The 14,658-nt window shown below is 37.7% G+C and overlaps 1 pseudogene; it reads left to right on the top strand.

The window, feature by feature from the left end:
- The first annotated feature begins 2,997 nt into the window (after positions 1-2,997).
- Positions 2,998-14,658, top strand: part of LOC149196914 (protein IQ-DOMAIN 14-like) — a 58,067-nt pseudogene continuing 46,406 nt past the window's right edge.

Below are 14,658 nucleotides of genomic sequence, written 5' to 3'. Positions count from 1 at the left end.
TTTAACATGCATGGCTTTACATGTTGTTATATGGTTCTCTTGTTATTTGTGGCATAGTTTTGTTGGGTTATGATAGTAGTTTTCAGACATTCCTTGCCTTTTATGAATAGACATGGTGTGATGGGATTGTTTTCTTGGTTTTGAGCTTTTGAATTTTCAAATGGTTTCAGAAGTTGGGGCGGAGGTGGTCTCAAGGAAATTCCCAAAGGCCTAGGAATCCCTTGACCGGGATACACAGTAAATCTTGAGTGTGGAGTCTTGGATTAGGGCCTAGTGATTGAGTGTGTATTATGGTAAATCCTGCGATACAGGGAGATGGAAAATTCCTTAAGGACAATGATGGAGTCTGGAGGCATTCCTAGCTCGGTTTCGTTTTGTGATCTTGATGCCAGTTCGGTGACATCACAATTTGGTGAGGGTGGAGGTTGTTTAACTTATGGATTACCTTAGTTGTTTTTGGATTGGTTTATCCAATAGATCATTCATTCATGCTTGGAATATGGCATAGGGGTGACTGGCTGAAAGAAAGATTTAGTTCAGCCATGTGTAGGATCAGGTGGTACGTGGAAGTCTCGAACCTAGTCGACTTTGCCTATGTTTAATAAAATTTAAGTTCTCTTTCTTTTTTACTTTTTATTATGTGGCCTTAATATTTTTTATCTGATTGTTATTTACATGGTTTAATGTTGGTTATAAGCATGGTTATATGATTGGTTATTGTCATGGTTATTTCATTTATTTACTTGTAACTCAAGGGATAATGCATGCAGCATCTAATTGATGTCAAAACAATTAAAGGAAGAGGGTGGTGATCCTTATTATCAAGTCTCATATGAATTATCACTCATTTATGCTCTGTATTGTATTCATTTCTTGTAGATTGCATTGATGCCAAGTGTTTGAAATAATGTTAGTCCCAGTTGGGGATGGTCAGGTCTAGTCCTGGAGTCAGTTTTGATTTGTAAGTATTTTGATCATGTAATTCATGTATTCTTAAATCTATATGGGTTTCTGTGCAGTGAACTAGATTCTGGGCTTGAAAATGGCACCAAAACTAGAGTCGCGGGCACAAGTCTGAGGAGAAAAGTCCCCAGACACATGCATACCCATGTTGTAATAGCCTTGGTTAAAAATCAATGTAAAAATATATAAGGCGATGTTGATGGCACATGTATTCCAATATGAATGGTGGGAAAAAAAATCCTAGTGGGTGTTCATTCAGTTTATTATGGATAAGGAAATTGGCAATGGAAATGACAAGGGAATTGGAAAGGCATGAGGCATTTATTGGAATTTAATTTATGAAAATAATGGAAATTAGGAGAAAAATGACATGAAAGGTCACAGGTTTCATGTGAGGAGGAAAATGAAGGAAAATAATCGAAAATGAAGAAAATAGAGGCCTTGTTAATAAAAAGGCTTTTGATGATAAGTTGGCATGCTTGGTTAGTTTAGTTTTGGAGCTCTCTCTTTATTCTCTCTCTCTCTCTCTCTCATTCTTGAATACTTATAGTTTTCTTGGAGCACTCTTGGAGAGTGTAGCATACTGGGATTTTTGGAGAAAGAAGGAAAAGGAAGACCAATAAAGCATAAGAGGACACTGGCATCAGCAACTATAACAAATTTGTCTTGTGGGTACTGAGTTGCATGTATGTTTTCCTCACTAGCTTTGGCATTCATGGTATATGCATGTGGATCATTGGTCATGATATGACACTGGCATGGAGGATTGCCTGGATTGACTGTGGATTTTCCTAGCCTTCCCATTTCCTGGATAGCCATGGTGTTCTAGGTTCTTTTTCTTTGTTTTCTACCTGGTTCTCATGTTTCCTTAGCTTGGGTTGAGTTACTAGTTCCTTGAGCCTTGGTTGGAAAAATTCTCTGGAGCCCTCTAACAACTTGGGTTTAGTTATTAATGTTGGAGACTTGGTTGGAAAAATGCTCTAGATCACTTGGTGGGTTTAGTTACTAGTCGTAGAGCCCCACATCAGTTGTGGGTTGAGTTACTAGTCCTAGAGCCTTGGTTGGAACAAAGAATCTAGAGCCTTGGAAGTCTTAGATAGAGATCAACCTAATGATGGTTTTGTGATGTTCAACTGTTAGGTGGAACCATTGTTTGATGGGTTGAGGTGGCTGGCCTCTGGAAACCCTGGATGGTTTTGGATTGATTTTTTTTATGAGATCCCACATTCATGCTTGGTATATGGTACGAGGGTGAATGGATGGAGAGAGAATTGGCTCAACCATTTGTTGTACTACGAAACAACCCCCCCATTTATAAAGAACAATAGCTAAGGTTAGAGTTATAAATGGGGACCCTTTTAAATTTTTAGGCTTAGGATAATAATACCTAACTCTAAGAAAATACCTAGCAAAACCTTGTAAAATGAACTAAGGATGAAATCCACATGACAAATCAAAATCGCACTTTTCCGCATGACTATCTTAAAACACCTTCAAAAAATTACGATCTGCGATTAGGTCTCCCACTACGATAACTCAATAAATATCACCTTGTCATTTCGCAATCGCATTTCGAACTTCGCAAACTACGTAAGAAACTTAACCATACCATTAGAATGATCGTTCACAATTTGCGAAATGCAAATTGTGATATCTGAAATTGCATTTCCCTTGATGCATCTGGTAGCGCTATATTGTATCTGTTTAAAGATTGCGATGCATGATTAAGAGCGGTAAAACATGTGAAATAATTACATTTTAAATACCGAAACAAATGAATTGACAGGTTAATATATATTTAGTAGCCTGAGGAAAGATATGATTTTCCAGGTTATGGGTAGTTACAATAGAGCATCTCATTAAACCTTTCTCATGATACAAATTCATTTTAGAGAAGCTTTCAATCTTAATTACCAGATATCGTCTGTGCTGATATATCTTGCCTATTTCAGGAAAGCTACAAAAGACATGTCACTAAGAAAGGTGATGAAGAAACAAAGTAGGTAGACCATTGTTGAATATGATTTTACAGAGATGGATCCTATCCTCGTTGATACAGTTTGTGATGTTGCTGGAGGCACAACTACTTTGGAAGTGATTTACAATAGGATGAGCATCCTAAAATCATTGTTACGAGAGCAACAACTGACTCAACATGGTCTTCAAGATTTCAATGCAGAGATGCTTCATGTTCTTTACTTCATAAGATAGGACCAAGAGATAAAATACTCCCATACACAGATATGATCAGGTGGGTGATCGAAAACCTTATCATTGAACATAAGCAGTTCAAGAATTCAAGAATGGAGCTCATAGGGTCATTTGGAGCAGAGGACTTGAAGAAAATGTACCACATACCTGACCCTCAAGATATCTAGGATAACACCTTTGTGGCTAACTTCGCAAAGAAGAACGCAGACCCCTTCAAGCTAATTTAGCATTGGAAAGTGTTGGACAACAAATTCGAATATGAAAAATCGGGTATGTATGCTATAGTCTCTTTGGAAAACCCCTACAACTATGTAGCAGCCATGTTATGTAGATTGTATGGGCTACCCAATAATACTAAGTTTTCAATAGAATGGATTCCTCTGATTGATGCATGTGTTAATTCCCATATCATGAATTGGCCTTCCATTGTATCTAACAACCTAGCCACCACTATTACTAAATATCCATAGAAGAAATCCTCCTCTTCAGATAACCTCCCTCCCTTCTATTTTAGTGCCTATATTATGGATGCTATCTATTTTTGCACGACATTTCCAACCATCGGTTCGAAATGGACCTTACAGGATCCCTACGAAATCCATCTTAGTCATAAAAAAATATGGGAATCACATTACATACATCATTTCTATAATATATTTCATGTTGTTGTGTTGCCCCTACATCAAATATTTTTCAATAAAAAAGCCCCTAGGTTTTCCCAAGAAGCCGCAGCAGACCTACTTACTGTTGGCAAGTATTTCATTGAAGAATGGTTCACCTACATTAGGGTTTTTATTAGCACAATGGATCCACATGTCATTCCTTTATATGTTTCTGATAAGTTATTAACAAGAGAGATTTCCTACCAGACTGTGGGAAGGGGCCTAACTAAAGTTCTCAAAGATGGCAAGAAGTCATTATGGCCCACTTTCCCTATCAAATGTGGTTCTTTTTCTTTAGCAAATTTTGTTCATGCTACTAAGGAATCAACACATATGGAAGCCCTCAGGCTTCATACATTGCCTAAGAGGCAATTTGATCCAAACAAAGTGGCATATAATGTCACTACTGGAGTAAAGCTCAAGCCATACAACCATGAAGATAATTATTTTGAGGATTTGTTATAGTTGGTCATATCCTTCGAACAAGCATTCGAATGGGCAAAGGTGAATATGAAACCTGAAGATTTTCAAAGATTTCAGGAATTCAAAAATGAGAGGCTTCAGGTGATCCCAATGCATCTATTAAAGCCTAAGGATAAGTCTACACCAAGTGTCATTGTTGATAGTGGAGGTCCTAGCTCTCAAGTAGACTCTCAGGTAAACACTGAGAAGACACTAGACACAAGGAAACCCCAAGACAAAGACAACACGGTTGATTCTAACAGGAAGTCACCTGAGAAACAAGTGATGAGCACCCTGACTATAGAGATCAGTTTAGAGGCCGAAGGGAGTAGTTTGGAGTAGGAGTGGGATCAGTTTAATAAAAAATTGAAGGCACTTCCAAAGCCTCAAATACCAAAGAAACAGAGGAATGTAAAACTCCTCTGCATGTTCATAAGGATACAGAGCCCAAGCCTATTGGCGAACAGTCCACGCCTATGGAGGAACAAGCGACAATGTCCCAACTTACTGAAATCATCCCTGCTCTGACCACATCAGAAATTGTTCTGAAAATAACTGAAATACCTCCACTTGATGTGTTCTATAGCCCTCTCCACAAGGATGTAGTTAGAAGGCAGAGAAAAAGGAGAAGGGTAGATACACTCGAATTCCCACCTGGAAATGAGCCAATGGACATTGTTTGGAAGGACATTCCTTTCAATCCGGCCGAGAACTTGACTAGACTATCACAATTCATAGGAGCATACACATCGGCCACTATGGACAAGGCTACTAAGGTCTCTAGTTTACTAAGGGAAAAATAGGAGAGGATTGTGTAGCTCAAACAAGAGCTCAAGGTAGAGAAAGCAAGCACAAACAGGCAGGTGGCTGAGCATCTCTCACAATTGCAACAAGATATGAAGGTCTTGAAAATAAGCCATGAAGTTGATATATCGGCCAAAAACATGCAACTCCAAAAAATGTAGCAATCCATGGAAAGATACAAGGATGTTCCTGTTAGCTTTGCTGGCGTTTGGCCCAAAAATGGATCCAAAACACTCCCAAAGTCTCCAAAGTTTGCTTAAAATCATGCAAATAAATCGAAATATGCTCCAAAGCCCTCCATAAGTCTTCAAAAGTTGGCTTAATATCGTTCAAAGATCAAAATAGCCGCAGGAAGAAAGCCCTTGGAAGGGTGAAAATACACTATCGGGAGGCTAAAACACTTCAAAATCACAAAAAACCATTATCGCAGGCTTAAAACTCAAGAACACACAGCTGTCGTTAGATCTGGCCGATCAATGGCCCAGATCTAAGCAGCTAAATCACAAATCAGTGGTCGTAGGCAGTGGCAATCAGCGCTGGACACCACCGATCAGTGATCGCCGATGATTGGATCGGCAGGTCGCAATTGACGGAGGCGAATCGGCGTTATCGGCACATACCGGGGGGAAGTTGCGACTGCGTTCAATGATTAAACTTGGACTGGTGATCACGCACGTAGATCAATGGCCCACATTACATCGCCGGATCACTATCGACGGAAACCAAGGGGCAGGGCCTTTTCATATATATGACAACGACCTGATAACCAGACCCGACGGGGTTCTAAACAATATTGTATCATATTTCAAGTCTGTGGAAAGCCCAATTCTTAATGTTTTTGTGTATTTCACTGATATAATGAAAATATGAAGGGAGCATTGGCGAGTGTGATTGCGATGCGCGCCGGACCCGAAAGGGTCTACGAAGTGGAATGTATGATATTTGAGATCCTCTAGGGCTATTTTTCATAAATTTTCAATGTTTCGACATATTTCCAGTATGAAGGCAAAATCACAAAACAGGCAGTATTTTGGGCGGGCTGTGGGCGGTAAGTGGTTTAGACCGAGCTTCATCCGATGCCATACAGCTGCTACCACCTATCCAAGACGAGGAGAGAGAAAACCACCCTTTAACTCCAGTACAAAAGAGGTGCCCAAAATGGATCATCACCGTTGGATCTGGGACCCCCAGATCAATGGTGGAGATGTGTTGTCACTACAAAGGTGGACCCAAGAGGAGAATAAGCCATTTCTAAGGATTTCTTAAGTCCGAAAAGGATAGAGGTGGGCAGGATTTTCATAGTGTCACTTCGTTTTTTGTTTAAAACAAAAAACAGTCATGTATTAACAGAAAGGGGCCATTTAAAGGGATTATAAGGGCCTAAAGACCCATTCCACCATATAACAGAGCCCGGGAGACATATTGCTGGGAAACAGGAGCCCGGAAAGGGAAAGAGAAAGGTCACAGCACGCAGCTCACCTGAAACAGAGACATCATGGGCATCAACAGCATAGACAATGCAACAACCACACCAACAAACATTATGGGGCATCTCTGGCACGAGAGAGTTCCCAGACATCACAGCAAGCTACCCAAAATATCTGAATGCGGTTATTCTTCTGTCAAAAGAAGAAACCTCTGAACCATGCTGCCTATTGAGGGAATCAATCAGTTGAAGAGACAGAGGGATAGATTAAGACCTCTCAAGCCTCAAAAGGCTCAGGATCATTGTAAAGAGATATAAATATCTAAAAGAAAAATGTAATAAGGGTTCAAACTTCTGGAGACTGTAGAGACTTTGCTACTCAAGTGTCTCATCTTCATTCATTAGTAATACAAGCTTCTTTTGCTGTTATATGTTCAATATTCCATTTTCTCTTCTGTTCTAAGCTTGCACTTGAACATTTTGTTCATTTTTTCTTTTGTGTCTAAGGCCAGATAACTGTCATATTATCTCTGCTTTGATAAATCACATTTGCAAGCTTCTTTGTTGCCTGTAACTAGCCATTCATATGTGGTCATATATGCATCTGCCAGTACAGTCAGTGTTTTCTTTTGCTGCCTGTAGCTAGCCATTCATTTATGTTTATGTATGCATCTTCCGGTGTGGGCAGTATTTTCCATCCATTAATTGAAACTACAAACTCTTGAGAATTAGTGGTCTAAAGCCTTGTAAGCTGAGGGTGTTCATGGATGTCTTGAGTAAAAACTTAGTTGAAATGGTTATCTGGCTTGATCCAAACCATCATTTATTCCAATATTTCAGAGAACAATATTGAAGATTATATGTTACCAGGCATCTCTGAGCTACAACCTAGGAGAGTTTCCTAGAGCAATAGATCCCACTACTTAAGAGTTTATTAAAGAGTACCTGGAGTTAAATTCCCTTTTGGTGAATCAACAGGAGTATTTCTGCTAGAAGATGTCACATATTACTCCCTATTTGACTACTAGTGACCAGCTGGCAGATAAGGCAATTGACCAGAGAATGAAGTTTAACGATTTAAAGACTATAATCTCTGAGTTCATCATGGAAGGAAAGCCAATCTACCCAAGATTTAGGAAACTCATAAAGACATTCTCTTCATAGATTGGGATGCGATAATCGAACAGGTTGAGCTAGTTGTCACAAGGGCAGCTAGGGTATCAAGGAATATCATTAAGGTAGTGAATCACATCCTGTTCGCCACCAATCTCATTAAAGAATGCAATACGAAAGAAATTCCTGATTTAAATGCTCTATATAAAGGCTGGCAAGAAGAGGCAGCGATTCAAAGAGAGACAATTACAAAACTAACCACGACCAACTGGGAGTTGTATTGGCAGTATCTTGTTAAGCCACATAGCCAGATTATGACTCTCAACTATTCCCTTCATACGACTCAACGGATGCTGCCACCACTCACCGATGTGATCTTCATAGGACAACTCAGGACACATTTCGGGGCACCTCCTCAAATTCAACCGATGACTGATATTTGTGATTTAAAGGACAAGCTGGCAGACAACAAGTCATCCTCTTAGTTCTGTTTATTTAGCCTCTGTTTATTTTTGGAGTTAGTTACCTAGTTAGGAGGAAGGTTGTTTGAAACCTCCTCAAATTTTGTATAATTTATTTTCGTGCATTAGTTAGAATAGTATTTATACCCTTCTCATGCATTTAGAGAAGGTTCAAAATTTTATCAAAAATATTTGCAAAGAATCACTATTGTAAGTTTGTGAATGCTTTGGTGAAATTATGGAACATGGTTGTTTCTTTTAGATATTAGATTACTTTCCTCTATTGATGCACTTTTGTATTCTTGGGAGATAATTTGATTTGAAGAAAAAAGTTGGTATATGTCATTTGTCAAGTGAGCAGGACTTCACACATATGGTACTATTATCTTGTATGATTGATTTTGTTTACATTTAATTAGTGTAAAAACTTTACTTTCATGAATTATATGTGAGATTTATTGTTTCTGTTAAGCATTAATTGCACTTTTGTATGATGCCTAGATGAAATTGTGATTTTCATATATAACTCATCATATATGTGATATATTTTATAAATTCCTTTGACTAACTATTTAGTCAAAGGAATTATCTTTTACGTTATCATCTCTGTTTAGTTGTGTTCAATATTTATTATCACATGTTAAATAGATATCTTTGTAGATCGCATACCACATAGAAATACCCGGGTTTATATTAGAATAAGTTAGTTAGAGAAATTTCATCATAGAATAGGTCACTTAGATTATCATTATTCTATTTCAAACACTCATGAACTACCCACTCTCATCTTAAAAACCACACTAGGAAACTAGTCCCATTATCCCCAGTCAGAGCCACCACTTTAAATGGAAAAGGAGTTGTCTTAAGGTACGGACCGGGTAGTTATCCCCCATGTTTCGTCAACATAATTCTGAGGCTGCAACATTTTGGCACTAGAAGAATGGCCTTTAACTATGAATGTCATATAAACCTAAAGTTCATTTGAAAAGCATTCATAAGAGTCAAAACTCCTCCACTGTTTCTACACCTTCTAAAACTTGTTAAGAATCTCCTAATTGGATGTTTGAAGTTGTAGAAACATCTCCCTCATCTCCTGAAGTAGTAAGGCAACCACCCTCTCTAGGTTACACTCTCAAGTCTCTCGAAGTTCATTTTTTGATACAGAAATTGGAAGAAATATCCATTTCTACGGAGAAACCAGAGAGACTCGAAGTGTCTGAAGAAAGTGTTACCTCCTTATTACAACAAACTGGTGTATTGACTAGACTGCAAAGTGAAAGACTTGGGGTCACCCATTTCTAATTCCCCATTCCTCCACGACATAGGAAAGACACTTCATCAACATCTGAATCAAATACTAGCGAGATCACATCACCTTCCCATCCATTCACTTCCCCATCCACTTCTACTCAATCCACGACTTCTCACCTATCCACTTCTCCAATTAGTACTACAATTAATAGTACTAACCCAGTAGTAAGTTCTTCACCATCTATACCTACTTCTGGACCGACCTTCCCATCTTCTCAGTTCCCAACTCAAGTTATGGCCAATCAACCTTGGACAAATCTTGGTGTTGTCCTAGTTGCAAATCCAAATGCACTCCCAGCAAACCCAGAAAAATGGTTGCCTAAGTATAATCCTGACAATGCTCTCCCGACTGAAGAACATCTAAATAATTTTATGTTAGCCATGAATCTCAATGGGGTTTCACATGAAGATGTTGTAATCAGACTGTTTCCTTATACTTTCCAACGATTTGTTGGGTCTTGGTATTTTTCCCTCCCACCGGGTTCAATTAGAGACATAGATACTTTTCAGGAAGTATTTCTTTCAAAATTTGGTGATGATTGGACCATAGCATCCTTTATCAATGATATTTCTAACTTGAAAGCTAATCCAGATGAAAAGATCAAAGATTTCAACTCCAGATTTAACAAATTGCTAAATAAAATCCCAGCTACCTCTAAACCTGTTGTAGATGTACAAATAGAATTGTATATATCGTCTCTTCCTTCTAATATTACAATTTTTGTAGATAGAGCCAATAAGGCTGCCCTTGTAGAAAACATGAAAGAAGCCCTCTCTGTAGAAAGAAGAATCATAGCTTTGGAAAAGAGATCACAAACAGACGAAAGGAAGTCAAACAAGGTAACATTTAAGGATGACTCTAAGAACTAAGCTTCAAAGGAACCTTTCGATCTTGAAGGCCTTCAAAAAGTGTTAAAAAAGATGTCTAACGAAATAGTTGAAATTAAAAAATAGGTCGCAGAATCCTCTCCTCCCAAGAAAGCTTTTTGATCATTCTAAAGGAACCCTTCTTCTGCATCAAACCCCCAAATACCGTTTCAAATGCTAAGTCTGACCAAGAAGCAGAAGATGATTCACCAAATGAATAGGAAGCTAAAATGGAAGAAGAAATTGAACTAAGCGGGATGTGGGATTTCATCCTCACAACTGAAGAAGAGGCACAAGCAATGCCAACGACTACAATAAATACAAACTCTCCTACAAAACAGAAAACAATATCTAAGAAATCTAAGACTAGCCAAACTGATCCTATTCCTCCAGATTCCCCAAATGCCTCAAAAACATTAGTAATCTTGGATACATTTGAATACAATATAGTGGAAGACATGAAAATTACTAGAGCTAACATCTCATTGCACGAGCTCCCTAAACTCAAGAAGCAGCAAAAGATTCTATTAAGAGATATGAAAACAGTTCCAGTATCTCCTCTGCCATTTGTTGTAGTTACTCAAGCTTCCCATAATATGGGAAAACCTCCCTCATCCTCAAACAAAGTAGATCCTTCAGATCTAGTCCTGATTGGTGATAGGTCTATTTCTTCTGTTTCTCCATTTCTTCTCACTTATCAAATTTTCAACAGAAATGTTCACAACTGCCTTGTCGATTCAGGAGCATCCTCAAATATAATGCCAAGAGTTATGTGTACCAAATTGAACATTACACCTCAAAAATCTGTAGTACACATAGTTCAGTTAGATAGGGCAAAATTAGAGGTCCTTGGAGAGATATCATCAATTTCAATAAGGATTTTTGCTAAATTATCCAAAAGTTTCACAAATAATTGATATTTTGGTGGCTGATATCCCTAAATTTTATGGTTTGATTCTTAGTAGGATTTGGTTTGAAAAGTTACACGGTTATTTCGCAATTGATTGGTCGAACATGTGGTTTCCACACAATGGTAAACCAAACCAATTCAGAGTAGACCGAGAGAAATTCATGAAATATACAGTCACTGACCTCGAGGGAAGCAACAAACTTGTTGCCTTCACTAATAATATCATTGGAAATTACTCAACCGAGTCCTCTTTAGGATCCTTTAATGCTCAGAGGTCTCCCTTTTTAGATAACACTGTAGTTTCTCAAATCGAAATTGTTTCACAAACAGTGCTTCCAAATGTCTAAATTTAGTAGATAAAGTTTACAATAACTCTTTGTTCTGGACTCTCTATTTTGACGGTTCTAAATTAGAAGACGGTGTAGGTGCATAATGCATTTTGATCAATCTGCAAGGAGAGAAAACCATGCTAGCCTGTAGACTTGAATTCCAGTGCACTAATAATATCGATGAATATGAAGCATTGATCCAAGGACTATATAAAGCCATCAGTCTTAATGTCAAATACCTACAAGTCTATGGTGATTCTGAAATAATTTTGAAATAGGTGAGAAATTTAATCCATCGTGTCTCTGGGCACCTTAAACACTACCAATCTTTAGCTCAGAAATTGACTTCTCATTTTTTTGTTTTCAACATGTCTTTAGTCCCTAGATTGCAAAATGCAAGTGCTGAATTACTTGCTAATGTGGAATCCAGGCTTATACCCTTAGACGACTTTAGTCCAGACATATTTTCAATAGAGTAAATATTTAGGCCATCTATTCCTGACAATGTAACAAATTGGAGAGTATTCAACAATGATGCGGATATAGTTAATTTCCTTACATCAAAAGGATCATATGAAGAACATATCATATATGAACATGAGAATGACCTAGAAATCAAACATAATAATGATCAAAACCCAATCCCAAAGTCTGGGGTTAAGATGGAAGATCTCTATGATCTAAAGGATAGGTTTAAGAGAATTACTAACTCCAAAACTCAAAGTTCTACTCTGAGATTTGAAGTAGTAAACCTAGGGTCAAATGAAAAACCTCAAAATGTCAGCCTACGACTTGGCCTATCATCTGAAGAAATAATATCATTCATTAGGTTATTGAAAACATAGAAAGGCATCTTTGTCTAGGATTATGTAGATCTCAAGACCTATGATACCTATAATATTCAACATACCATACCCATGACTTTGAATGAAAATCCAGTTCAACAAAAGCTTCACAAAATTCACCCAAACCTTGAGAGTCAAATCAAATCTAAATTGAATAAGCTTCTAAAGGCCAAAATAATCTTCCCTGTTAGACATTCTAAGTGGGTATCGAATATGGTACATGTAAGGAAAACGAACGGTGATATTAGGATTTGTATTGATTTTAGAAACCTGAATAAATCTTGTCAAAAGCATAATTTTCCCTTACCTACTATGGAACAGATATTGCAATCAGTTGCATGTTCTGAATTAATGTCTTTTCTAGATGGATTTTCAGGATATAATCAAATTCGTGTGCATCTAGATGACAGATTAAAGACAACATTTAGGGCCAAGTGGGGAACATATGCCTATCAGAAGATGCCTTTCGGACTCATTAATGTTGGTGCCACTTTTCAACGGGCTATGGGCATTGCCTTCAGAGGTCTAATTAATAAATCAGTTGTTATTTGCTTAGATGACATCATAGTCTATTCTAAGGATAGGAACAATCGCTGAAGTGACCTAAAGCACATTTTCGAAAGATGCAAGAAATATGGAATTTCCTTAAATCCCAAAAAATCTTATTTTTCTTTACTAGAAGGCAAACTCCTTGGGTTCATAGTATCCAAGAAAGGAATTTACATTGATCCTGATAGGGTCCAAGAGATTGAAAAGATTCCCCTCCCACACAATAGAAAAACCATGCAATCATTCCTAGGCCAAATAAATTTTGTAAAAAGATCTATCACATATTTTTCACAAATTGTCCTACCCCTTCAAGTGATGATAAGAAAAAATGTAGCTTTCAGATGGAACAAGGATGAAAGAGAGTCATTTTCTTTGATTAAAAAAGTCATTATCTGATCCAGGTGGATAATGATGGCCATTGATCCAGGTGGATATTGGTGGCCACCCACCAAGTCCACTTAGACCCCACCATTGTTTCTTTAATCTTTTTAGTTTCCTTAATTGTAGCATAGTTTACTATTTTTAGCAGTTTTTTGGGTGCTGAACTTCTGGAGTTGTTTTGAGGACCTAAACGACGATTTTTTGGAAAAATGGGAGCAACATGGGTCCATGGACCGATGTTTCTCTTCCTAAAGTTGTATTTCTCGGATAGATCTTTCTAACGAGATATTGTGCACGTCAAACAGAGATTGTATGCCAAAGTTACGACCCCGGGAAGTTGATGTACCAATTTACCCAAACGGGGCCCACAGTTTGGCGTTTCATCTTCTAGGGTTAGGTTTTTGGATGTTTAGGGTTTTCCATTATTTCTCAACAATAAATAGGCCTTCGAGCCTCATTGTAACATAGTTGAGAGGCATGTAGTCGCCACATCTCTTCTCAGAGATAAGCTACCATCGCCCTAGCTGGTTTATTTCCATTTCTGTTTGTAAGCATCTTTTAGTATTTTACAGTAATGAAATGAAGTATTATTTCCACTGCATCTCTGTATTTATGGTTATCTCTATAATTTGTTATGTTCCTGTTTAAATCTGGATCATTATTAATAATCCTTCATTGACAACCATTGACTTTCTCAAACCTTTTGTATTATATACTTTTTTATCTGAGACATCATATGCAACAGTGTTGACACAGCTGAACAATGAAAATATCAAGGCACCCATCTCCTTTTTTAGTTCTAACTTTCATGGCGCCGAATTAAATTATTCAGCTGTCGAGAAACAACCATTTGCTGTTTTTAAAACTTTGAAACATTTCAGACCTTTTTTCTTAAAACCCATACAAAGATAGTTGTACCCTACCCTGTAGTAAGACAACTATTGATCCAAAGAGAAGTAGGGGAGAAAAGAGCTAATTGGGGGACTACACTCCAAGAATATGATGTAGAAATCTAGCCAGCTAAAATTGTCAGGGGCCAAGGTTTTTGCAGGATGTTAACAGGAGCTTCCCAGTTACCACCAGAAAAAAATCAAGGTAATGAAGTGCAAATATCAGAAGTAAGCGTCAATGACACGCAATCACAATATTCTGATTTGAAATTTTATCTAAGAAACAGATATGCTCCTATGCATCTTAATTATAAAACAAAGTGAGATTTAATATTGAAATCAAATCAGTATGAACTAGTCAATGATGTATTGTTTAGGAAAAATTATGATTCAGTATTGCTGAGATGCCTAGAGAAACCTGAAGCCGAAAAAGTCATGCAGGAATTACATGATGGAACAACTAGAGGACATTTC

The sequence above is a fragment of the Pinus tabuliformis genome, chromosome 2_2 (genome assembly GCF_031772625.1).
Source record: "Pinus tabuliformis cultivar Carrire ecotype Pingquan chromosome 2_2, CPIR1, whole genome shotgun sequence".
Classification (NCBI taxonomy): Eukaryota; Viridiplantae; Streptophyta; class Pinopsida; order Pinales; family Pinaceae; genus Pinus; species Pinus tabuliformis.
Note: the sequence above shows the minus strand (reverse complement) of the source record. Positions and strands in the feature narration are given on the sequence as shown.